Raw genomic sequence first — 26,985 nt, forward strand, 5'->3', positions numbered from 1 at the left:
CCTCAATTGGTCCCTGTCTGGAGCCATATCCACATTATATTTGTACTGCTTAACAAATGCCTCGCCTAGATCGTTGAAAGTGTGGATGCTTGCACTTACCATCCCCATATACCACCGGAGCGCAACACCTATCAAGCTATCCTGAAAGTAGTGAATCAGCAGTTGGTCGTTGTCAGTCTGTGTTGACATCTTGCGAGCATACATCACAAGATGGCTGAGCGGGCATGTGTTTCCTTTGTATTTCTCAAAGTCGGGCACTTTGAATTTAATAGGGATCTTAACTTTGGGTACTAGGCACAACTCAGCAGCACTTTTCCCAAAGAGGTTCTTACCCCTCAAAGTTTTCAGTTCCTTGCGTAGCTCAAGGAATTGATCTTTCATTTCATCCATTTTTTCATATACATCCGGGTCCTCCGATGGCTCGGAATGATAAATGGTGTCTTCAACACGGGGAAGGGTGTGCACAACGGGAGGTGGCACGGACAGGACCAGGCTAGATGCCGGCATAGAAGTGAGAGTAGGAGCAAAACCTTCTGGTATGAAATTAGGAGGCATTCCCCAAGGGAAACCGGCTGGCATAGTCGAAGCAAAGTGGATTGTTGCAGCAGACACATTTGAAGTTGCTATCTCAGATATGACCGTCCTCGCGGGAGGAGTTGCAGGAGTTGGTGAAGCTTGGCTTTATGCGGCCGGGACTGACTCCATCATGGAAGTCAGTCTAGCAATCTCTTCCTTCAATTCCCTGTTCTCTTGCTCGAGATGTTCCATTATCTTCGGATGATTGGCTCTAGTACTATACCGACGCGTCAGCTTGTCTTCAAAATAAATGAAGAGCAAAGAGTTAGACCACTGATCAAGAGCTTGGAACAAAACCTGCTTATGCATATGATGCATGCAATGTTTGTGCATATGGTTTGTTTCTTATTAGAGGAACTTTATAGAGATCTATTTGCAAATATTTGAAAATATTTAACTTTTTTAAGACATATATGGAATACTCATAATGATAATATTTGGAAACTTTTTACACCAAAGAAGTAATACAATTTTGGTAACCAAATAAAATACAAGAGAAAAGGAGAATGGACATCCTATAGAGCCCTAGAAACAATCGTCCAAAGCCTTCGAGATTGGAAGATAAGCTACACGAAGCCTCTTCACCTCTCTCTCATAAGCTGCCTCCGTATCGGCCTTCCCTTGGCAAGCTGATCATACTTCCTCTTCTAAAACCTAGATGAATGAGGAAGAAGAGAAGTAACTACATCATCAAGCTCATCAATAACCTAATGCTCTAGAAATTCTATCACTGCATCCTTATCTTTGAGCTGTTGAAGAAGTTCTTCACGCTCACGAACCCATGCACGCGAACAATCTTCATCTCTCAACTCCTCTACTCCTTGGTTATGGAGGGTTGAAGGCCCAACCATAACCATAGGGATAGGTCTTGGATATTCTTATGGCATGCGTTACTCAAGAGCTTTCTTCCTCGCCCAAGCGGTGTAAGGTTCCAAAGCAATACAATTCTTCGGACCAAGCTCATTCCTCCCTTTCCTATGAACTTTGCGCCAGGCGTGGACCATCCTATCCTTCAAGTTTTGGGGATCTTTACCCTCTTGAAAGAACAAGCCTTCCAACAAAATGTTGTTAGGTTTATCCTTTACGGGGAACCCAAGCTGACGACGAGCCAAAGCGGGATTGTAGTTAATTCCACCATATGTACCAAGAAGAGGCCCATTGGAGAACTCACCACAAGAATCAATAATCTGAACGCCATCAAAGACACGATTATACCAAGAGATATCATCATTAGTGAGAGACATAAGTCACGTGGACCACCGTAGACATCCCTTGTTCTCCTTGAAGACAATCGTCTGAGGCAAGTGAGAAATAAACCACTTGTACAACAGAGGCAGACAACATACAATGGAACCACCACCCTTTGCATTCCTCATATGCAAAGAGAAATAAGTGTCACCCAACAGAGTCGGAACGGGATTAAGAGAAGAGAAAATCCTAATAGAGTTCACATCCACAAAGTTGTCGATGTTGGGGAATAACACTAGCCCATAGATGAGGAGTACAAATATGGCTTCAAAAGCTTCCTTACTCATGGCCTTCCTGTAGCGGGGTATTCGTTACCATTAGAGATATTGACTAAATCCAAGGTAAATCATACAAATCGAGTCGCCACCGCACTTCTATTTATCCAAAGGAATGGTTAGAAAGCGAACAAAAACCTAATAGTTTTAACAAAAACTAGTAAAAGAAACAGAGATCTGGGTAAGGGGGTTGGTTATGCAATGGGAAGGTGTTAGGCACCCAAAACATCCTAGGTACTCCTAGGGAGCCCTTTTCATACTTGTTGGGAAGGTTGTTTGTTTTGTGAAAAAATTTGTTTGTGCAAACATGATTGAAGAGATGAGAAGAGAATATACAAGTTATTTACATTTTGTATTTGGATGGATAAACCCGTTGCCTACATACCATCTTATAAAAGATTAGGATCAAAACCTCGTAGTTGGGGGTAAAAATTTCAAAAGAATAGGTGAATTGATTGGTCCCAAAAGCCTTAAGGTCTTTTGTTATCAAAGGGAGAAAACTCAACCAAACCACAAATCCACCATGTGAGGATAGCTTCAACATGCTAATGAAGGGTTAACCCTATAATAAGCATGGAAGACTCATTGTCCATCACTAAGGATATAAGTGAGTATTACATCTACCACCAAGATAACTCAAACCTGATAGCTAAAGGTTATGAAAAGATTTTTGATTAAGAAGTGGCCATTGGAACTGATGGGAAAATAGAAAGTGTATTATTTTTCTCACTGTAGTAATAAAAGGGAAATTCCCCGTTTGTCGATCTCAAGGACTGCTTGACGATACAGAGTTTATAGATTGTTTCAATTAGACAAAAAGCCTTTGGTTTTTGTGTTGTGAGTAATTATACTATCAATTGCAAATAAATAAAACAAATAAAATGGTTGAACGGGAGACAAATTAGAGTAGATTGCTAGGGTTCGGTGAATGAAACTTTCTGTAACAGATATAATTTATGAAGGCTTGGACAATAATCTTGTCCAATTGATTCCGGTCCTCAAGGGTATCTATTCCTAATTCCTTAGTGAAAAGACATTTGATTATGTAACCTAATTACTATGTCCATAAATAATTAAGTTCATACTCAAGCATTCGAATATCAAGAATTACCGGTCAGATAGAATATCCCTAGTCCTAGGTGATTTTTACTATCCAAAGTTCTTATACAGATCAATAAATAATTGTTGTCCAGCTTAAACTATTCATATTAATCATCATTCGTTGGTCCGACGAATAAAGCATAAAGAATGGTAATATGAATAAATCAATTGAGAGGAAGAAATAGTCAATGCATTCATAAACATAAAATCTGTCACATTCAGAATCAGGGTCACCCCCCTAGCAATGGGGGGTTTAGCTACTCATAATAGAAATAAAAACAAAGATAGAAATTGTTGTCATTACAGAATTTCTTGAGAAATCAATCTTCAATAGTCAAAAAACTCTTGAACATATGAATCCTCCGATAATCCTTGAGTCTCCAGCTCTCAAAACGCTTCTTTTTTTCTCCCAAAATTGTCCAACCCTCGTAAAATCGCGTTCTCCCGTACAAATAGCTATGCAGCTGGGCTTTTCCGGATTCTGGGCTTCATACGCGTATTGCGCTGTCCCATACGCGTATTGCACGTAAGACAACATTTGTTATGCGTATTGCGTTGTTTCATACGCGTATTGCACGTAAGATAGCATCTGTTACGCTTATTGCTAACTCCCGTATGCGTATCACCAGAAGCTTGTCATTTTGCTTCCTCTGGTCCTTTGCGTATGCTACGCGTAATGGTAAGGTCCATACGCGTATCATGTAAGGCAGTACGCGTATGGACAGCAGGTTCTCCAAGAATTGATTTTTTCTTCCGTTTTCTTGCTCTGGCTCAATTTCGCATCTGACGTTTGATTCCTTGAGCTTCCAAACTAGTTTTTGACCTGCTAACATACCCAAAAGTGTAAAATATCCTCAAGAAACTCATAAGTAACAACACACTCTATATTATAGAATTGAGCTTATATCTAACTAAAAATGCTTAAGTTTACGCAGTTTACCTGATTTATTTACGGTTAAATAGTGAAATACCTAGCATAAATGGCGACTGATCACAACCCCAAACTTAGCTTGTTGCTTGTCCTCAAGTAACATTCTATCACCATCATAGATCATGTCACCCCAAACTTACTGAAAAACAGTTCTTGCCACAATACTGCTGAAATCTTTCGCACTGGACCTCTTGATGTTTTCTCAGGTTTTCTGATTTTTGCACATAACCAACGAGCCAGAAACTCTTTCCCTCAGAGATATCACTTTACCTGTCAGCTCATATCACACTCTCACCAAGTCTCTCTGGGTTAAAGTGTTATCATGCTCAAATCACAGTATGCAATATCAAATCAGAAGTTTGAATAAATTCTCTCATCCTATCAACATGTACAATCACACACACTTTTTGAGGTCTTTTGGGTTGTAACGGGGCTTTGGATTAGGTAGGGTATGAAATTTGAACAAAGGTTTTTGGTTCAGAGTACATGAAATTATTCTCTCACTACGTTTCTTTCCTATTATTCCTGTTGGGTTTTGCATTCCTCTTTTTCTTTTATCTATAGTGAATGTAGCATTTTTCAAAAGCTGCTCTTTTATTGTTTTTCGCTTTTCTCTTCTTTTTTTTTCGGATCACAAGCTTTTGCTTCCTTTTTTTTATTTTTTATTTTTTTTATTTTTTTATTATTTTTTTACTACATTCACTTACTGCAAAGCTACCCCAAACTTAAAGGTTGTTATTCCAACAGCAACCCCAAATTTAGATAGAAACGTAGAGCAGAAATTAATCCTCACATACTCTGAACAGGGTAGGATAGTTACAAGGTCATGGATTGAGAAGAACGGGTATATCAGAAACAAATGAATAACAGGCTCAACAGGGTTAAACAATGGATAATAATAATAGATGGGATGGCTAGAAAGGCTCTAGGTGATAAACAAAAACATGCCTCAGTGTGTGTATTCATACAGCTAATAATAAAAAGAACATACGCAAACCATGATTGATAAAGACATACCTGATATCTCTCATATGATGATAAGTGTTTGGCTTTTTCTGACCTCACCATGACGGGTTAAGCTGACTTGTTCTATCATACCTCTGAGTTCAAAGCTCATGTGCTCTTGGTTCTGATGTTAATCTTAACCAGTGCGTCTAATCATAAACAACAGCATCTACAGTCAAGGGGACTGAATGAGAGGACAACCAAGTATTTGGTGTAAGTAATCAGGACAACCACTAGCCATACGCAGTCACATATCTAACGAAATAAACAGGAAAATGTATGTAAACAAAATCAAATTCATTAGATTAAGACAACCCATAATAGGTGATTACATCAAGGCAAAAGAAAATAAAAAACTGAATAAACCAAAAAGAAAAATACACAAAGAAAAACCAAAAGTACAAAAACATAACATAATCAAAGTCAATCACCCAGTCCACCGTCCTGCATATGAGTATCAAAGTCAATCTCCTCTGCAGGATCCAACTGAGTGTGCCCCCGTGCGAAGGCAGAGATAGGCGTCAATATCTTCGTGTGGCCTGAAGGAGTATGTTGCTGCTGAGGTGGTGTCTGGTGTGGTGGCTGCTGCGGCTGCTGCGGAATCTCTCCCCCTATCTGAACTGGCTGGTTCCACCAAGGAAAGGTGAACTGTCCAAAGTGAGGTGCTGGAGGAGGTCCAGAGAATCTCTCTCTAAAGCGCTGTGCCTCCTCCCAAAGATCTGTCTGATGGGTAAGAACTCTCCCTGACAGTCCATACTGAAAACAGAACTCCTGCATAACACAAAATTGTGACATCTGCATCCGGTACTCCCTAGAGTTCTCATCAATCGGAGGAGGCTGAGGGGGCTGTGTCTCTGTAACAGCCGGCTGAGCATCCTGGCGCGGAGCACTGGTGCTGGCCTCCCTGTCATGTGGTCGCCGCAGAGGTCGGGGCGGATCATCTGTGGTCGTCCTCTCCTTCATCCAATGGGAGTTCAGCGGTGCAGCAGGTCGCAACATATCTGAATCTTGAAAATCCGGAACACCAACTTTTTTGCACAGCAAATAAATCACAGTCGCATGGCCTAATGATTTTTTTGGCGACTGGGCAATCTCATCCATATCAGCAGCAATTATCCGTCCAATATTCACCTATTTCTTCTGCAGGATCTGATAAAGAAGTAGGGCACGCTCCGATATCAATTCAGAACCGCCCCGATTAGTGCTTAAATTGGGATGAATAAAGTATGCCATGGCCTTAGGGATCGGAGCTAAATCAACAACCATAATCTTTGCCGGAGAGATTTTCGAAGTAGGTGCCCAATCACGACCCGGCCTAACCAGTGAATCTTTTATTTCATTGTATGGCCAGATGCTTTTGTCAGAATGTTTTGCTTCAACAAAAGGACAAACAGAATCATAGAATTTACACTTCAACACACTGTTAATAGTTTTCCAATCATATTTTATAACCTTGCCTCTTACCCATGAAACGAATGCTTCATTCTCTGTTGGGTCTTCTTCATCAGAGGTAACCCGTTGTGCATTAGCATAGAATTCCCATATCAGATCCAGCGAAACAATTTGGATTTTGTCATTGAAATGGATTAACTTCTGCTTTTTAAGAAGATTAATAACCTCTGGAAACGTTTCATTCTGATACACCCAGTGTTTCTCTTCGACCATATTTCGAGTTTTGATTTGGTAATATCTGGCTTCATGGTATGTGGTGCGGAATATTCTGACCTCTTCTTGAGATTGAGACATTGTACGGACCTGTAAACTGAGTGAAAGAGAAGAAACAAAGAGAAATCACAGCAATACGCAAAAACACGTAACGAGAGCAATGATAGAATGAAGCCCGTACGGAAAAAATTATATAAACAGACCCACAAACTGATACGCGTACGTTACACAGGCCATACGCGTATCTTGCTCCCTTACGCGTATCATACGCGTATTTAGCTCCCTTACGCGTATCATACGCTGCTTAAACCAGTGAAAAGTTTGATTCGCGTAACAGATCACGTATCGGAGCCTGATACGCGTATTACATGGAGCCTTACGCGTATCATACGCGTTTCACCAGAGGAGTGCTATTTTGCAATCCAATACGCGTATCATGAAGTCCATACGCGTATTGGCAATCCAGTGTGATTTTTTTTTCTTTCAAATCCACCTTTTAGCGAATGACTAACCACGATGATACCTGACTCAAATGACATGAACAAATGCTAAATAAAACTAAAATTCAAACCTCTGACCATTAACCTTGAAGGTGTCGCCATTCTTCTCATTTTTAAGCTCTATTGCTCCATGAGGAAGTACTTTGTTAATGACGAACGGTCCGGACCATCTTGACCTCAATTTACCTTGGAACAGCTTCAACCTGGAATTAAACAACAGTACGAGCTGTCCCTCCCAAAATTCCCTCTTCTGGATCTTTTGATCATGCCATTTTTTTGTTTGTTCCTTGTAAATTTTGGCATTTTCATAAGCTTGATTCCTGAACTCTTCCAACTCATGAAGTTGAAGAATTCGGGACTCACCAGCTTTGAAAAGATCACAGTTAAGGAATTTGGAGGCCCAAAAGGCTTTGTGCTCGAGTTCGAGTGGTAAATAACAAGCCTTACCGTAAACTAGTTGATAGGGGGACATACCTATAGGTGTTTTAAATGCAGTCTTGTATGCCCACAATGCATCATACAACTTTACAACCTCTTTCCTTACCACTTCTTTCATCGCTGGATTTAACCTCCTTTGTGGTTGTACTACTGGTTTCTGATTATCCTCCATCAGTATCTTATGCATGCATACTGTGGGGTTAATCCCTTTTAATTCCTCAATAGTCCAACCAATAACACTTTTATGTTTCTTCAGTACCTTTTCATCTTCTAATTCTGGTGAAGCTCTCAGATCCTCCCACCTGCGTGGTTTGGATTTCATCCAAGGGGGTTGTGTATCCAGCATAGCAAGCACTTCTTTTTCTTTTTCATCATCATTCTCCTCAATCTCTCTGACCGACAGACTAAGAACTCTTTCCAACGGTAATTCAGGAACCTTTCTTTGAATTGTGCTAGTTACAATTTGATCAATTACTTCCACAGAGTGGTTTGTACACATATCCTCTTTATGTTTCATAGTATCTCGGACATCAATTCTGAGCTCTTCATCATATACCTTTAGGCTCATGGTACCTCCCTCCATGTCTATCATGCATCTACCTGTTTCTAAGAAAGGTCTGCCCAGAATCAGAGGCATCTCTTCATCTTCTGGCATTTCCAAAATTACAAAATCAACAGGAAAAACAAATTTATCAACTTTGACCAGAACATCCTCAACTACCCCAAAAGGTCTCTTCACTGAGTGGTCAGCAAATTGAAGTGTCATTCTGGTATCTTGAACATTTCCAATTCCTAGCTTCCTGTAAATAGACAAAGGCATAAGGCTAACACTAGCCCCTAAATCAATTAGCGCCCTTTTAAAGGACCTATCTCCAATGGTACACGGGATGGTCACAGAACCTCTATCTGGCTTCTTCACTGGAATTTTCATACCCTGCAAAATAGCACTACAAGTTTCAGTTAGTATAACTGGGTCAGTGTCAGTGGTGCGCTTCTTGGAGATGATGTCTTTCATGAATTTTGCATAGATAGGCATCTGCTCGAGTGCCTCAGAGAATGGAATATTGATTTCTAATTTCTTGAACAACTCCATGAATTTCTGAAAAATTTTCTCATCTTGCTTCTTCTTTTTGTTTCTTTGTGGGAATGGAAGCTTAATGATGGGTTTTGGTTCAATGAGCTTTTCTCGTACCACCAGCGGTATTACAATTTCTTCCTCAGGTGGTGTCTTGTTTTCTAAGATTTCCAGGTCCACTTCTAGAAATTGATCTTCTTCTTCATCCTTATTCTTAAGATCTTCAACAGATCTTCCACTTCTTGTTGTTACCGCACTCACATTATTGTGCTCCCTCGGATTTGTCACTGTTGCACTAGGTAATGCGCCCGGTGTTTGAGAATTTGTTATCTGTTGTGCTATCTGACCCAATTGAATCTCTAGTTTTTTAATGGATGCATTGGTGCTCTTCTGATTATTCCTGGTTTCTTCCTGAAATTGCATATTCTGAGTCGCCATCTTCTCTATAGCAATCTCCCAATCTGCTTTCTTTGGTACTTGTTGCTGATAAGGTTGCTGTTGCGACTGATATTGTGGTTGGTAAGGTGGTTGTTGTTGTGGAGGTCCTTGCTTCTGAATATTACCTTGCTGATCTTTCCAAGAGAAATTAGGATGATTTTTCCACCCCGGATTATACGTATTTGAGTAGGGATTATTCTGCCTCAGGTAATTTATAGCTTGCACTTGTTCTGCGGTTGCAACACAATGCATGGCAAAGTGTGGTCCACTACAAATCTCACAAATCATAGTCTGAACCAGTTGAACTTGAGCAACAATCTGGGTACCTAAATCCATCGCTTTCAGTCTTCTTTCAACCTCAGCTGCAATCTGTCTTCCATTTTCACTACCTGATTTGCTAGTTTCAAGTCAGATTTTCCCTCCGGCTGACTCACAGTACGGTCATATAATTCCAAATGTTCATTCGCTGCAATAGCTTCGATGATCTTTTTGATACCGGTAGCTGTTGAAAAATTAGACGAGCCACCAGCAGCAGTATCAATGAGTTGCTTCGTTCTCATCTTCAGCCCGTTTACAAAATTATGCATTTGTTCAGTTGCATCCAGATTATGTGTAGGACATGCAACTAAACATCTCTTCAATTTTTTGTATGCATCTCCAAGTGTCTCTCCGTCTTTCTGTTTAAAATTCACAATGTCATACCTCTTACGGATATACACAGAAGCAGGAAAATACTCGTTCAAGAATGTTGTTTCCATTTGTTGCCACGTAGTAATGCTTCCTGCGGGTAAGGAATAGAACCATTCCTCAGCATCCTCAGATAACGTGAATGGGAACATGACCAATCTCTTTGCGTCTTCAGAATGCCCATCAATTTTTAATGATGTAGTCATAGTCAGAAACCTCTACAGATGCTTGTTTGCATCCTCATTGATCTTTCCTGAAAAATGTTTGCTTTCTAACTGACGGATAGTTGAGGGATGTAACTGGAAGTGAGCAACATTAACAGGTTGGTTAACAATGGTCAACCGCACGGCTGGATTGTTCTCTCTGCCATCGTCACCTAAAAGTCTTTCCGCTGGAGGCGGGTCTGCAGCCATGTCAACAGTGTCTGGATGTGAATCTGTGTCTGACTCAGATTTTTCGAAGTGAACAGAGACTGGTTCTTCGATGTCAGAGTTTGCCAGTTTTTTTCTTCTAGCTTCTCTGAGCTTTGCGTGCAATGTTCTCTCTGGTTCTGCGTCAAAATGAAAATCAACTGAGGCCTTACCTCGCATACACAGCTTAGACAGAAATTAGTTACAATAACAATGAAAATAAAATTAAACAGTAAATAAAATTTTGGATACAGAGCAACAAAATTCTAATTGAAAATAAATTAATAACTCTATTATCTTTGGCAGTCCCCGGCAACGGCGCCAAAAACTTGATGGGAAAATAGCAAGTGTACTATTTTTCTCACTGTAGTAATAAAAGGGAAATTCCCCGTTTGTCGATCTCAAGGACTGCTTGACGATACAGAGTTTATAGATTGTTTCAATTAGACAAAAAGCCTTTGGTTTTTGTGTTGTGAGTAATTATACTATCAATTGCAAATAAATAAAACAAATAAAATGGTTGAACGGAGACAAATTAGAGTAGATTGCTAGGGTTCGGTGAATGAAACTTTCTGTAACAAATATAATTTATGAAGGCTTGGACAATAATCTTGTCCAATTGATTCCGGTCCTCAAGGGTATCTATTCCTAATTCCTTAGTGAAAAGACATTTGATTATGTAACCTAATTACTATGTCCATAAATAATTAAGTTCATACTCAAGCATTCAAATATCAAGAATTACCGGTCAGATAGAATATCCCTAGCCCTAGGTGATTTTTACTATCCAAAGTTCTTATACAGATCAATAAATAATTGCTGTCCAGCTTAAACTATTCATATTAATCATCATTCGTTGGTCCGACGAATAAAGCATAAAGAACGGTAATATGAACAAATCAATTGAGAGGAAGAAATAATCAATGCATTCATAAACATAAAATCTGTCACATTCAGAATCAGGGTCACCCCCCTAGCAATGGGGGGTTTAACTACTCATAATAGAAATAAAAACAAAGATAGAAATTGTTATCATTACAGAATTTCTTGAGAAATCAATCTTCAATAGTCAAAAAACTCTTGAACATATGAATCCTCCGATAATCCTTGAGTCTCCAGCTCTCAAAACGCTTCTTTTTTTCTCCCAAAATTGTCCAACCCTCGTAAAATCGCGTTCTCCCGTACAAATAGCTATGCAGCTGGGCTTTTCCGGATTCTGGGCTTCATACGCGTATTGCGCTGTCCCATACGCGTATTGCACGTAAGACAACATTTGTTATGCGTATTGCATTGTTTCATACGCGTATTGCACGTAAGATAGCATCTGTTACGCTTATTGCTAACTCCCGTACGCGTATCACCAGAAGCTTGTCATTTTGCTTCCTCTGGTAATTTGCGTATGCTACGCGTAATGGTAAGGTCCATACGCGTATCATGTAAGGCAGTACGCGTATGGACAGCAGGTTCTCCAAGAATTGATTTTTTCTTCCGTTTTCTTGCTCTAGCTCAATTTCGCATCTGACGTTTGATTCCCTGAGCTTCCAAACTAGTTTTTGACCTGCTAACATACCCAAAAGTGTAAAATATCCTCAAGAAACTCATAAGTAACAACACACTCTATATTATAGAATTGAGCTTATATCTAACTAAAAATGCTTAAGTTTATGCAGTTTACCTGACTTATTTACGGTTAAATAGTGAAATACCTAGCATAAATGGCGACTGATCAGGAACCACAAAAAGAAATTTGAATGGGTTATATTTACCAATTGGAAGTATATATAAAAGTGGTCAAGGTTGACTTAAAGATTCAATTCAAAATAAGTGTTATGAAAAGAAAGTTTGAAAATCAAAAGCATAAGGCTTAGGTTTTTTAATGTTTGAAAACAATAGTTAAATGTTTGCACAAAAGGGTTTTGGCTTGGGTTAGATTGGAGAGATGAAGAAGAAGGGGCTAAGTCCTACGTAAAGCAAAAAGAGAAGGGATGAAGAATCAAAACCACACAAGGAGTTCCTCTCTTGAGATCATATGGATGATCCAAGTAGCTCCCATCCTTTGGAATAAGCAACCACAAAGCATAAGCAATCAAACAAGTCTCATAAGAGATCCTAAATGTATCTTGTATCTTCCACTTGGATGAACATGGCAATGGTCCTCCAATTAAGCTCATAGAGTCCCTAATCACAAAAGCACACACATCAAAAGTTCCATGAAGTAAAACAAGAATGGACAAGAGTGAGTTTAGAGATTTGGTCCTTTCTAATCCATCTTCATCATTAAGATCCTTTTACTCCAATTTTGCATAAGGAAGGTCCTAGAATCTAAGTCCAATTCTCCATTTCTTTGCATAGGGAAAGTCCTAGAAACTAAGTCCATTTCTTTGCATTTGGTCCACAACAATCAAAACAAAAAAACACAAGCACAATAATATATACATAATTATGTGCTCAAGTGAGCAAAAGGCAAATGGCATTAACATAAACATGTGCTCAAGTGAGCAAAGGGAAAAACAAATGGATAATATGTGCAAGAATAGTAAATGGCATAAAGTAAATTGCATAAAATAAATGTTAATAGTCAATAGTTAGTGTTAGTAGTTAGTGAGCCATAAGGCAAATTTAGCACTATGTTAAGCAATCGTAATTGGACTTATGTAGAAGTCACAACTATCTGAGGCCGGTCAATAATAATGTAGGCAACAAACACAAGTTAAGAGTCTTGATTAGTGAACCAAGTCCCAACAACTTGCCATGCCAAAAAAAGAAAATGAGAAATGATCTTGTATTGGTTTAAGTCTTTTGCATGATTTAGAAGACAACCTATCCTTAATGCAAAGCCATTCACTTGATCAATTGATCAAGATGAATTAGATTTGAATCAAGGAAGGTTAAGTCTCCTTAATCAATGCCAACTTATCAACCTTCAACTCATTGATCAAAAATAAAAGAAGTAGAAAAAGAAGAAGGAGAAGATGAATAAGAGAAATGGAGATGGCAAAATTAAAGTACATTAAATGAAATACAATGTACCAATCCTCATATGTTGACCAATAACATTGGAAGTCAAGGTCAAACAATCAAAAACAGAAGTGAGATGAAGATTGGAAGTCAAGAAAAGAATAAAATATTTTTGGCATTTTTAATATTAAAAATAAACTTGAATTAAAGTATTAAAGAAAGGTCAAACTTCAAAATCACTTCAAATCAACCTTGAAAGGTCCAAGTGATTTATCCTAAGTTCAACAAGGTCAAACAAAGTTTGACAAAAAATTTCAGCATTTTTAAAAGTCAGAAACTATTTTTAATCAATTAAAAATGAATAAAAATAACCTAATTGAACTAAAATCTCAAATAAATCTCAAATCAATTCAAAAATTAATGAGAATATTTTTCATAGATCCATCATCATTCAAATAGGTTAGGAAAATATTTTTGTATTTTTTGAATATCAAAAAACTATTTAAAATGAATTAAAAATAACCAGAAAAGAGAAAATTCACAAAAAATATCAAATGACAAAATAAAAGATATTAAAAATCAGAAATAGAAACTAGAAATTATTTGGGAAATAATGCAATTGGTCCCATAATTTTTGGATAAAAAATGAAAGAGATATTGATTTTTGAAATAAAAGGAATTTAAGAAAATAAAAACAGAAATTATAAAATGCAAAAAAATGAGGAGCGTTGAATCTGAGCTCATTAATTGAACTGGCAGATCACACGCTCCTAAGGCGCGCACATATGGTGATCCACAGTCAATGCGTGCACATGTGAAACAATAGAAAGTCATAACAAGCAATGGCTAAGATTCAATCTGGGAAATAGATCCAATGGTCAGGATTCAAACTGGAGATGATGAAGCCACCGGAGCCACCGTCTTCTCCGGTGAGCTTCAGGATTCCGGCCCAAATGCAGAAACTCGAAAGGCAACCAAAACGTGCAATCTATACATCATTAGAAAGCTGGGATGATGTACATCATCCCTATACCATCCACTTTCCTTCTAGATCTCTATAGTGTGAGAAATCAGAGATGGAAAAATATGGTGTTCATCAAGAACTCAATGAATTTCAAAAATTAAAAGCATAAACATGATGCCTCCAATGAGAGGACTTCAGCCAACACAAAATCTAAGCCAATAGGTCAATGGATTAAAAGAATCGAAGAAAATACCAGTTGGAATGTAAGCTTGAGTTCTGGTGATTTCAACATGATACCTTGCTTGCTTTATCAAAACAGAAGTTCAATGAAGTGTATAATGAAGGTCTATAAGAATTAGATCTAAGAATACAACCAGATGAAGCTGAATTCGAGATCTGAAAATTTTTGAGAAAAATGCAATTGCTTCTTTAGTGATGGTTAGGGAGAGAATTCTGCAGCATTTCAGGTTGAATTAGGCATGTGAAATGGAGGGAATGAGGCCTCTATTTATAGAGAAAGTGGCAAGGAGAGTGTGAGCAATCCGTGTGCATGGCATGTGAAGCTTCATTGCTGGGCTTGCATGATCATGCACAAGGCCCAAAAACAATGCCAAATGAACTCTGAGCATCAGCCAAATGGAATTGGGCGTGTGAATTGCAAGGCAATTGCTTATGCACCAAGATTTCAAGTGAATCCCTTCTTTGTACCTAAAAATTCATCTCTTCGAAAGTACCACATAAAAAATCCAAATATGCTCATGTGAGTAATGGTTGGAAAGGTCTTTGTATAAGGAACAAATGTTATGTTGGACAAAAACTCATTTGAAGTGTGGAAGTTTATGAAATTTGAGTTTAAAGTGTGATGTGCAAAACATGTCAAGGCAAGGTTTCTAAAATTGGCCAACTTTCAAGCCCTTCTGTTTTGATGATGCAAGCTTCAAATGGAAACACCTCCAACATCAAAGTTGTAGATCGTTTCAATACAATAAAAATGGACTCAAATTTTGCATCATTTGGATTTTTGATGAAAGAGTCATGGGCACTTGAATTTGGACTTTTTTGACTTTTAATGCATTTGTCCCAAAAGGACCTATGATGTCTTGCATTATCACATGTATTTCCTTTGAGATTTTGAACTTTTGTTCAACATAACATTTTAAGTAGACATCTTAATCTTTCCAATGCATTTGATACCACCTCAAAATCATAAAAAATGAATGAGTTATGCCCTTGGGAAGTTGACCCACAATTAGGGTTTCAGTCAAAATGACCTATAATGTATTGGAATGGCATATGGTCTTCCAAGCTTCAAATCAAATTTTAATGAACATGAAAGTTGTTCATATTGTCCTTAAGAACATTTTTTATTTTGGGACCATCTCCATTTGACCAACATATAAAGAGTTAGGTCTCAGTGCATTTCAAAATAGTCAGATGAATTGACTGATCAACTTCTCAAGTCCATGACTCATTCCTTGATGAATTGATGATTGAGGATACTCAAACAAGTTCAAATATGCATGAAATGAAGAGTTAAAGAACTTCCTTTGATGGGTTTTAACCATGGGCTGAGATTGCTTCATGAGCAAGGCATTGTGATGCACAGATGAATTAGGGTTTCTCTGAAGAACAAGCCTCAAATCCCTTGACTTGCTTTGATAAAAAATGATGAATTGAGATACTAGGGAAGCATATTTGATGGATGAGAACTTCGGGAACCATTACCATGCTTGCTATCATCTTCTCTTGACCATGTCTTTGTACATAGGATCTCCTATAAGCTTTAGATCTTGTGATTGCTCAAACTACAAACAAAAGATGTTAGTGACATATTTTTGTGCTTTTGGTTAGTAAACAAAATGGGAAAAGCAATAATATACAATTCAAGCATGCTTGGTGATCTCAAACCACTAACAAGGGATCCCACCCTAAGGCAAAGGAAACCAAGATGCTCATGATCCTTGAGGCTTTGCAAATGCAATGTTATGATGCCATGAGGGATCTTAGGGACAAAATTGGGGTCTTACAGATGCCCCTATTTAAGGTCATTCTAGCCGGAGAAGTGAAGGTCAAAATCTTTGTCTCGACGGGGTAGAATGGGCTTAAATACTAGCAAAGAGACGAATTTTGGTCCCTAAGAGACCTCATGATGCAGATGTATGCATGCAAATGGTAATACTCTGTGGGGATATGCGTTCACAAAAGAAAGAGAAATCCGGAGAAACTAACAATCCACATGAGTAAGTCATTCTATGGGACAGAGACTCTGAGACTCTCATGGGGATAAGAAAAAGAATAAAAATGCATGAGCAGGTCACGACTTGAAACTTGGGGGGGACAGAATTCCAAAGGGAGTAAATCCAATGGAAAGACATCGAGCTGACTCGAAGGTGCATGTGTTGGGGAATATGCCAACACAGCAAAAATTATCCACTATGGATACTTCGGATAAAAATCCGGACTCAGGTTAGGATAATCCGCTAAGGGACCTCACTGGGGATATCCAAAAAGGACTCTCCTGGGGAAGCAACGGGATGAGGTATTACCAGTTACTGGGTAATAAGCTCAATGAGACATGTGATCTGAACACCGGTATAAGGGCGAGAGATACAACATGCTCATGAAGAATGAATATCTAAGACCGGTATAAGAGTGAGAGATATCAATCAACCAAATCATCTGAGGAAGACCTAAAAAGGTATATTTCGACTCAGGAAAATCTGACTCCGCAGGGGACAAAAGTCATAATAGGGAGCAGAAGGGGAGGAACACCAGGGATACTGGTTTTTGGGCATATAATAGGTGACCAACCAAGACGTGAATTGGGGAACACTCCCAAAACACTCATCATCCAAAAAGAGGGCAAAAAGCAAACTCGATTAAGGGATGGACATTCGATTCCAAAACAGGGAGACGAATCTTACTCAACTAGGGAAGAACAAAAGGCTTCGACCAAAGAGTGCATGAGATATATTATCTATTACCATCAAAACATAGATAATACACTCGCATGGAAGATTATCCACAACCGGTTACTGGGTTAATAAAGGATAAATCGACCGACCAAGAGAAAGGCATTGGGATACCAACACTAGGTACATAATGATGACCGATCAAAGAGAGCAACCAACATTACCGACAACCGGTACGAAAGATGATTTACTGGGGGATAAATTGTCTAATCATAGCAATTATCCAAAAGAAGAAGGGAATATCAATACCGAATATTGGATAATGATAACCATCAAGGAGGGGATTACATCTACCGGATACCGGGTAGAAAACCACAGAAAAGTAACCGTCATCAACTAGGATGAGCAACAAGGTTAACTCTGCAAAGGGGAGAAAATAGGGTTTACAACTACCGGTACAAGGGTAGAAAACCACAGACTCCGCTGGGGATAAGATGAATGATCACTAATTTATGAGCAATTATTCATTTATACCACAGGGAAGCACAAGAAACAGTCATAAGAGGCCAATTTAGGATCAAACCAAAGAGGCGAACTGAATCAAGACTCGTCCTAATGAGGATATAACTCAATAGGGGAATCCATCCCAATATATGTGTTGGGAGGAAGCGAAAACAAACCGCCGTCCACGAGGATATAACTCAGTGGGGATTGTGGAAAGAAAGATGAACACTTTCTGCTTAAGGGGCTGACTCTATATATTGAGGGATCAGACGCCGACATCTTGATTGGGGAAATATATTACTAACTAGCAAGGAGATAACAAGCAAAACATATATGGAAAATAATGCAATATGAGTATCCGCATGTTTGGAAATATGCACATATGCATGGTTAATGTATGATGAATGCTGACAGACAGACATTTCTAACACAAACAGGCTTCACAGGAATACAAACATCCGGTACTACATCTCAAGAGAGAGCCAAATCACCAGAGAGTGTCCAATATGCCGGGAATCAGAAATACCAGGAAACAACAAAATCTCTGCAGGGGATGAATCATCAGTCACAGCTGGGGAAAAGAATTCATTGCACAGGTAGAACCTGCCACATAAACAACTCTACTAGAGAATCTATCCGAGGAGGTAAAGGGATCTTGGGGAACAAACACCCGGTACCGTACTCACCAAAGAGATCACATCTGCTGAGGAGAAAACAGTTGCTACTCTACTGAAGGGGAGAGTGGTGAATATCCCAATAAGCATACCACTCAGGGCTCCGGAGGAAGAAAAATACAGTCATGTCAGAAATATGAACAAATGTCTTACCCTGTTGGAGATCGTACCGTCCTTGGGAGGGCACAGAGGATCTCCTAAGTATCTTTTTGTCATGGTGAACATTCACTTTGTTTAAAAATGAGTTATGAAAATTTCGTTTATTCAAAACAATGATATTTTCTCAATTAAAAACATGCAAAACATTTGTTGAATAGAAACAAATAAGAGTGCCAATAATTGGATAACAGGCTCGAATTTATTTGATGGAATGGTAGTCTGCAAATGGCGAGACTCCATAGATCTTTACAAGTTTGAAATTGGTGATATATATTGGAAAAGGCTACATTGAACATAATGACCATTTCTCCACCAATTCTGAATTCGATGTATTTGAAGCTTCGGTTGATGATGAATGAACAAGAATCTCTGACGAACGACAATTGTAGAACAAAGTCTTGTCAGGATGCAGTTACTTGCCAAATCCCTAATTTTTGCCTAGATTGCCCCAGGATGAGGTGCTCAATCTAGCGGGATACAGATATTCATTTTTTATGTCTCTAACTTTTGCCTGGATCGCCCTTTCGGGTTTTCAATCCACCGAGACGCTCATTTTTGCCTAAGTCGCCCTTTCGGGTTTTCAACTTAGCGAGTTATTCTGTTTTTATTTTAGGCGAAGTATTTCTTGACTGCATCTGAATTCACAGGACGAGTGAAATCCTCCCCATCCATAGTTGTAAGTATCAAGGCACCGCCTGAAAAGGCTTTCTTAACAACATATGGACCTTCGTAGTTTGGAGTCCACTTGCCCCTGGAATCGAACGCGAAAGACAAGACTTTCTTGAGCACAAGGTCACCTTCTCGGAACACACGAGGCTTGACCTTCTTATCAAAAGCTTTCTTCATTCTCTGCTGATATAATTGACCATGGCACATGGCGGTCAATCTCTTCTCTTCTATAAAATTTAGTTGGTCATAACGACTTTGAACCCATTCATCCTCAGTCAACTTGGTCTCCATCAAGACTCTCATTGATGGGATCTCCACCTCTACTGGGAGTACAACCTTCATGCCATAAACAAGAGAGAAAGGGGTTGCCCCTATTGAAGTGCGGACAGATATACGATATCCATGTAAAGCAAATGGCAGCATCTCATGCCAATCTTTATATGTAACAACCATCTTCTGAATAATCTTCTTGATGTTCTTGTTAGCGGCTTCAACAGCCCCATTCATCTTGGGTCTATAAGGAGAGGAATTATGGTGTGCAATCTTAAACTCACTACACAACTCTTTCATCATTTTGTTGTTTAAGTTAGATCCATTATCAGTAATAATCTTATCTGGCACACCATAGTGGCATATGAGTTGATTCTTGATAAACTTCACGACCACCTGCCTGGTCACATTTGCATATGATGTCGCTTCAACCCATTTGGTGAAGTAATCAATTGCTACGAGAATAAATCTGTGTCCGTTGGACGCTTTCGGCTCTATCATGCCAATCATGTCAATTCCCCACATAGAGAAAGGCCAAGGTGATGAGATCACATTCAAAATTGTCGGGGGAATATGGATCTTATCCGCGTAAATCTGACACTTATGGCATCTCTTCACATATTTGCAGCAGTCAGACTCCATTGTCAGCCAATAGTAGCCTGCTCTCAACATCTTTATAGCCATGGCATGTCCATTGGAATGAGTACCAAATGAACCCTCATGGACTTCAGTCATTAATAGGTTTGCTTCGTGTCTATCCACGCATCTGAGCAGGACCATGTCAAAATTTCTCTTATAAAGCACTTCGCCATTGAGGTAGAAACTGCCTGACAATCTCCTCAAAGTCTTCCTATCTTTCACAGATGCCCCAGGCGGGTAAACCTGGCTCTGAAGGAAACACTTGATGTCATAATACCATGGCTTATCATCTTTCACCTCTTCTACTACAAATACATGAGCTGGTCTGTCCAAGCGCATCACGGTGATATTGGGAACTTCATTCCAATACTTGACCACAATCATTGAAGCAAGTGTAGTAAGAGCATCTGCCATCCGATTCTCATCTTGAGGAATATGATGGAAGTCAACCTCAGTAAAGAACGTTGAAATCCTCCTCGCATAATCTCTATATGGAATGAGACCAGGCTGATTGGTTTCCCATTCACCCTTAATCTGATTAACAACAAGGGCCGAATCACCATAAACATCAAGATGCTTGATCCTTAGATCAATACATTCCTCCAATCCCATAATACAGGCCTCATACTCAGCCATATTATTCGTGCATTTGAAAGTTAGCCTTGCTGTAAAAGGAATATGTGTGCCCTGAGGAGTAATAATCACTGCCCCAATACCATTGCCATACTGATTTACAGCACCATCAAATATCATACTCCATCTGGAACCAGGTTCTGGCCCTTCATTGAGTGTAGGCTCATCGCAATCTTTCATTTTCAAATACAGAATTTCCTCATCCGGGAAGTCATACTGAACTGACTGATAATCTTCAATAGGCTGATGTGCCAAATGGTCAGCCAAGATACTACCTTTAATAGCCTTCTGAGCTCGATACTCAATATCATGCTTAGATAACAACATCTGCCAACGGGCAATCCTCCCTGTTAAAGCAGGCTTCTCGAAGATGTACTTGATTGGGTCCATTCTGGATATCAACCAAGTTGTATGATTTATCATATACTGGCGTAAGCGCTTAGCAGCCCAAGCCAAAGCACAACATGTCTTCTCAAGCATTGAGTATCGAGACTCACAATCAGTGAACTTCTTGCTCAGGTAGTAAATAGCATATTCTTTCTTCTCTGATTCGTCTTGCTGACCAAGGACACAACCCATTGAGTCTTCAAGAACAGTCAGATATATGATCAAAGGTCTTCCTTCCACGGGCGGAGACAGGATCGGAGGTTCGGACAGATATTCTTTAATGCTATCGAAAGCTTTCTGGCAATCCTCGGTCCAATCATGAGACTGATCTTTCCGGAGGAGTTTGAATATTGGCGCACATGTGGCAGTCATGTGGGATATGAATCTAGAAATATAATTCAAGCGGCCAAGAAAACCTCGGACTTGCTTCTCAGTTTTGGGCGTAGGCATCTCTTGTATTGCTTTGACCTTTGCAGGATCAACCTCAATACCTCTTTCACTAACAATGAAGCCCAATAACTTGCCGGAACGGACTCCAAATGTACACTTGTTGGGATTCAGACAAAGCTTATATTTTCTCAAACGCTGGAAAAGCTTCAACAAGTACTCTACATGTTCAACTTCCGTTCTTGACTTAGCAATCATATCATCAACATATACCTCAATCTCCTTGTGCATCATATCATGAAACAAGGTGGTCATAGCTTGTTGATACGTGGCTCCGGCGTTCTTCAAACCGAAGGGCATCACTCGATAACAGAATGTTCCCCAAGGTGTGATAAATGTTGTCTTCTCCATATCCTCGGGTGCCATCTTAATCTGATTATATCCGGAAAATCCATCCATAAATGAGAAGACATTGAATTTAGCTGTATGGTCTACCAACATATCAATATGTGGTAGAGGAAAATCATATTTCGGACTAGCTTTATTCAAGTCTCTATAGTCCACACACATCCAGACTTTTCCATCTTTCTTAGGCACGGGCACAATATTGGCCACCCATTGAGGATATGTAGAAGTCACCAGAAACCCCGCATCAATTTGCTTCTGAACTACCTCTTTGATCTTCACTGCCATATCAGGATGAGTTCTTCCGAGCTTCTGCTTCACAGGCACGCACTCAGGCTTCAAGGGTAGGAAATGTTGCACAATATCAGTATCTAGGTCTGGCATGTCTTCATATGACCATGCAAAGACATCGACATATTCTCGTAGCAATTCGATCAACCCCTTCTTAATAGATTCTTCCAGGAGTGCCCCGATCTTCACTTCTCGCACACAATCTTAAGACCCCAAGTTGACTGTTTCCAGATTCTCAAGATGCGGCTGAATGATCTTCTCTTCATGCTCAAGTAGACAGGTGATCTCATCAGGAATCTCTTCAACATCATCTTCCTCTGCCTCAAATACAGGGAATTCAAAATTGGGAGATGGCGTGGGATCATTATGTTCAATGGGTTTGATCAACCTGCATAATGATTTTGGATATGGAAAGCTTTAGAATTCAAACAAGGCAAATCATTATGCATATGGAAAGATTGATTTTATTCTATTTTTTTTAGGGTTTTATGTGATCACCAATTTCATGCAAAAAGCAAAAAGGGAAAATAATTGAAAAACAAACATTTAACATGAATTTATTGAATGAAAATATCATTGTGTTTATGTTGCCAACAATGTCATCACTTCTCCTTTTGGCATGGGAGAAGGGTTTTTAAACAAAGTGATCATTACGTTGACTTGTGGATAACTGTAGGAACATCTACAGCGACCCAATTGTTGCAAACCCCACCAGGGATAATGAAATTGCCAAAATCCTCTATATCTTCTTCCAAGACAGCAGCAGCTTCTTCATCCTGACCTGCGTGGATGAAACCTCCACTCTTGAATAGTCCTTTCTCGTTGAAAACCCCAGAAGAAAAGCCTATGCCAGCCCGAGACTTATTGTCTTCTAGCTCAATCATTTTTCCTAAGCCAGCAGTTGCACCACACTCAATGGCCAACTTCGCATCTCTATAGGAAGTAAATGAAGGAGTTCTCTTCTCAATAGGCTCAGCTATGGATAAAGCTTGGAAAGGAGTTCCAACTTCATCCTCAACATCTATATATGAGAAGGAAGATAAGTGGCTAACTAGGAGAGCCCTTTCTCCCCCTATCACCACCAGCTTCTTATTCTTCACAAACTTCAGTTTCTGGGGTAGGGTGGATGTCACGGCGCCCGCCTCATGAATCCACGGTCTTCCTAAGAGACAACTGTACGATGGGTGAATGTCCATAACCTGAAAGGTAATTTGGAAATCACTTGGTCCAATCTTGATTGGGAGATCAATTTCCCCAATCACAGTCTTTCGCGACACATCGAAAGCTTTCACAACAACTCCACTCTGCCTCATGGGAGGCCCTTGATATGATAGTCTTGAAAGAGTGGACTTTGGCAATACATTCAGGGATGACCCAGTGTCCACCAGCACATTGGACATGTCGTCGTCTATGCAATTCATAGATATGTGTAAAGCCAAGTTGTGGTCTCTTCCCTCCTCAGGGAGATCAGAGTCACAGAAACTCAAATTGTTACAAGCAGTAATATTTGCAACAATGCTATCGAACTGTTCTATTGTGACATCATGATCTACATATTCCACATCCAAAACCTTCTGTAGTGCCTCTCTATGTGGTTCTGAATTCAAAAGTAATGATAACACTGATATTTTGGATGGCGTTTATAGAAGCTGGTATACAACATTGTACTCACTTTTCTTGATGAGCCTCAACATCTCATTACAATCTTCTTTCACATTGCCTCTTGGGCCAATAGAAGTAGGAGTTATCAATGTAGAGGAGGGCTTAGCAACAGGTGCCAGATTCGGAGTGATCACATCATTCTCAATCGGGCATTCAACAAAATCAGCCTTAGCCTGGGGCTTGGGAGGTGCCGAAAACACACGACCTCTGCGGGTCAAACCACTTACATCTGCGATATTAACAACAGGGGAGGATGGTAAAGACACTTCCTTCCCATCTTCTACAGCAACAACATTGTAACGAAAGGGGATTGCTTTTTCAGAAGAATATGGTACTGGACCGACAGGCTTAATGATAAGAACAGGAGAGGTCTTTTGCTTGCTACCATCATACTTGATGACAACAGGCTCGGGCATCCAGAATACTGGGGAAATTACGTTGACCTCTGGCTCATCTTCGTCAACATTCCTATTCTGAAGAATCTCAATGACTCCTTCATCCAGCATTTCCTGAAGATCCTTGCGCACCTGGCGACAACCCAATCGGTTAACAGGGCATATTCGGCATCTATCATGGTCGTGTTCATAATGACTGTACTCACATAGCAAACGATGCATCTCAACCAAAGATTGTCGAATATGACTAACATATTTGACCTTGTATTTGCCAGGGCAGCCTGTCGCAACGCGAAAAACAACTGCCGGGAAAACAAACAAACAGAGCCGCCACCGTGCGTTATTTATCCCAAAAGAGGGAAAGAAAACGCTCGAAGTAAATCTGGAAAGGAAATGGTCTTACGACCGGAGATTACAAGGATCGGGAGTCGGTTACGCAAGGGGAAGGTATTAGCACCCCTCACGTCCATCGTACTCGACGGGATCCACGCTCAAAAGAATAGAATAAGGTTGCTGAATAACTGCTCAAAAAGAATGCACACACACCGGACTAATAAGACACAGATGGAAAGAGAGGGAGGCAGACTCGGCAGGATGTCGCATCCTGGGCCTACGTAGTTTGTCAGAAACAAACATAAGAGTCGACGTAGTTCGGGGAAATGGGAACGGGCTCGCTAGGATATCGCATCCCATGCCTACGTATCTCATCTGGAATGAGAATCAGAGCTACCGTAGTTCGGCTAACGCATTCCGAAATAAAACACAACACAAAGATGCTGAGACATCAAAAGAAACAGACAAAAGGAAACGGAATGCCAATCAATGGGCTTACATCCAACTCCAGACAAACAAACCCGAACAGGAAACCCAAATTCCAATCGCTGGACTTACATCAGACTCCAAACACAACACAAATAGGAAAGGGAATGCCAATCGCTGGGCTTACATCAGACTCCAAGCACACCACAAATAGGAAACGGAATGCTAATCGCTGGTCTTACACCCAACTCCTAACACACACAAAAAGGTTATCAAACAGACAAGCTAATAGGGAGTCTGAAACTCGAGCCTAATAGCTGTCAAGCAAACACACACAAAAAAGAAAAGGTTGAAAAAGAAAAAAGGGTGCCCGGAGAGATCTCGCACGATCTCCTGCCTACGTACCTCATCTGGTATGAGGATCAGGGCGACGTAGTTCCCCTTAACAGGGGAGAAACTCTCTCCTAACCAGAGACCGGGGAATAACAAACTAAAAGGGAGACTGACTCGAGCCTAATAGTTGTCATGCAATCCACAATAGCCCTAGGTTGAGGTATCTAAACAGAACCTAACTCGCACAAGAAGCAAGTCAATTCAAACAGCAAATAAACATGTCCAAAGCAATCATCACACTCTATATACAAGCAAGAGGCTCAGACAAATGGTTGGGCTTTAGTCAAGGGGTCATATCAACCTCGACAAACAAGCCAAAACTGTAGGGGTATGCTGAAGCTCTTAACCACTAACATTGAGAGTTAGGGTGAAGCTGATGAAAGATGGAAATAAGGATTAGACCTCATGCTCTTAACCCTGGCCAGGGTGAGCTCAAATCAAAGAAGGCGTGGGGATCCAGAAAGAGGGACCCTATTCCACTTGACCGACTCTATACAGAGATCTTGGGTTATGTTCAAGAGCATCAGCACGTAGTGCGAGCATAATGAACGACTCAACGACTAACAGGGGATTGACTGCTAATCCCTTCTATCTGTCAATTGCCTCTTCACTTAGGAGGACTTAACAAGTAACATGCCTTATTTAGAGGTCTTTAGCATAAATATAAACAATCACAATCATTGCCTCTTAAGGAGGACTTCAGCCAAATGCCTGCCAAAAAATGACAAGGCTTCCAGACTACATGGAGTGAGAAGGCTAAACAACCTCAGTGGTGTATCAACCACACTCCAAAGCAAAGCAAAAGCTAGCTAGCAAGCGGCTAATGTACTTGTACAAAAGCCAAACAATCAGTATTGTATTCAGAAAACCAAACAGACAACAGTGGAATCATCCAACAATCATACACAATGCAAGTCTCAAATGCAAGCACTCAAGTGAGTTCATCACATCAATGGACCTACAACACAACAATAGTTAGTAATCAAAGCAAATGACGTCTCAAATGATGAGGCCACACCAATCATTAGTGCTAAATACCTGAAACACAAACACAATTGGTGAGTACAAATCACTAGCACAAAGACTAGGGTTAAAGGTAGAGAAAAAAGTCAAAACAGCAACCAATATTCAACATGAAGCAACTACATTCAATCAAGAACATGTCCTAAAAAGGACCAAATCAAAATCATCAAGCAAAGTTATCATTCAACCAAGAGAAGGCAAGGCAAGCGAAAGGTGCATACAATTGGTCATCAAGAATGGAAATTCCATATTAAAATAGAAATGACTCAAACAATTCTGGAAATTTTTATGTGCATACAACATGTCAAATATAATCATAATGCCAAAAATCATAATCAGAGGAGTTCAATTGGCAGGGCAATGAAAATGAATAAGATCAACATCAAATTGTGTGACACACATTGTCACACCATACAAACACATGCATAAAACAAATATGAAAAATGCTAAAAATGCCAAACCAAAGCTCAAACATCCTACAACATGTTAGGAATCATCATATAAAACTTTATGGCAATTGGACAAGTATTTAGCATTTCACATCAATTTGAA

The sequence above is a fragment of the Lathyrus oleraceus genome, chromosome 4, assembly GCF_024323335.1.
Source record: "Lathyrus oleraceus cultivar Zhongwan6 chromosome 4, CAAS_Psat_ZW6_1.0, whole genome shotgun sequence".
Classification (NCBI taxonomy): Eukaryota; Viridiplantae; Streptophyta; class Magnoliopsida; order Fabales; family Fabaceae; genus Lathyrus; species Lathyrus oleraceus.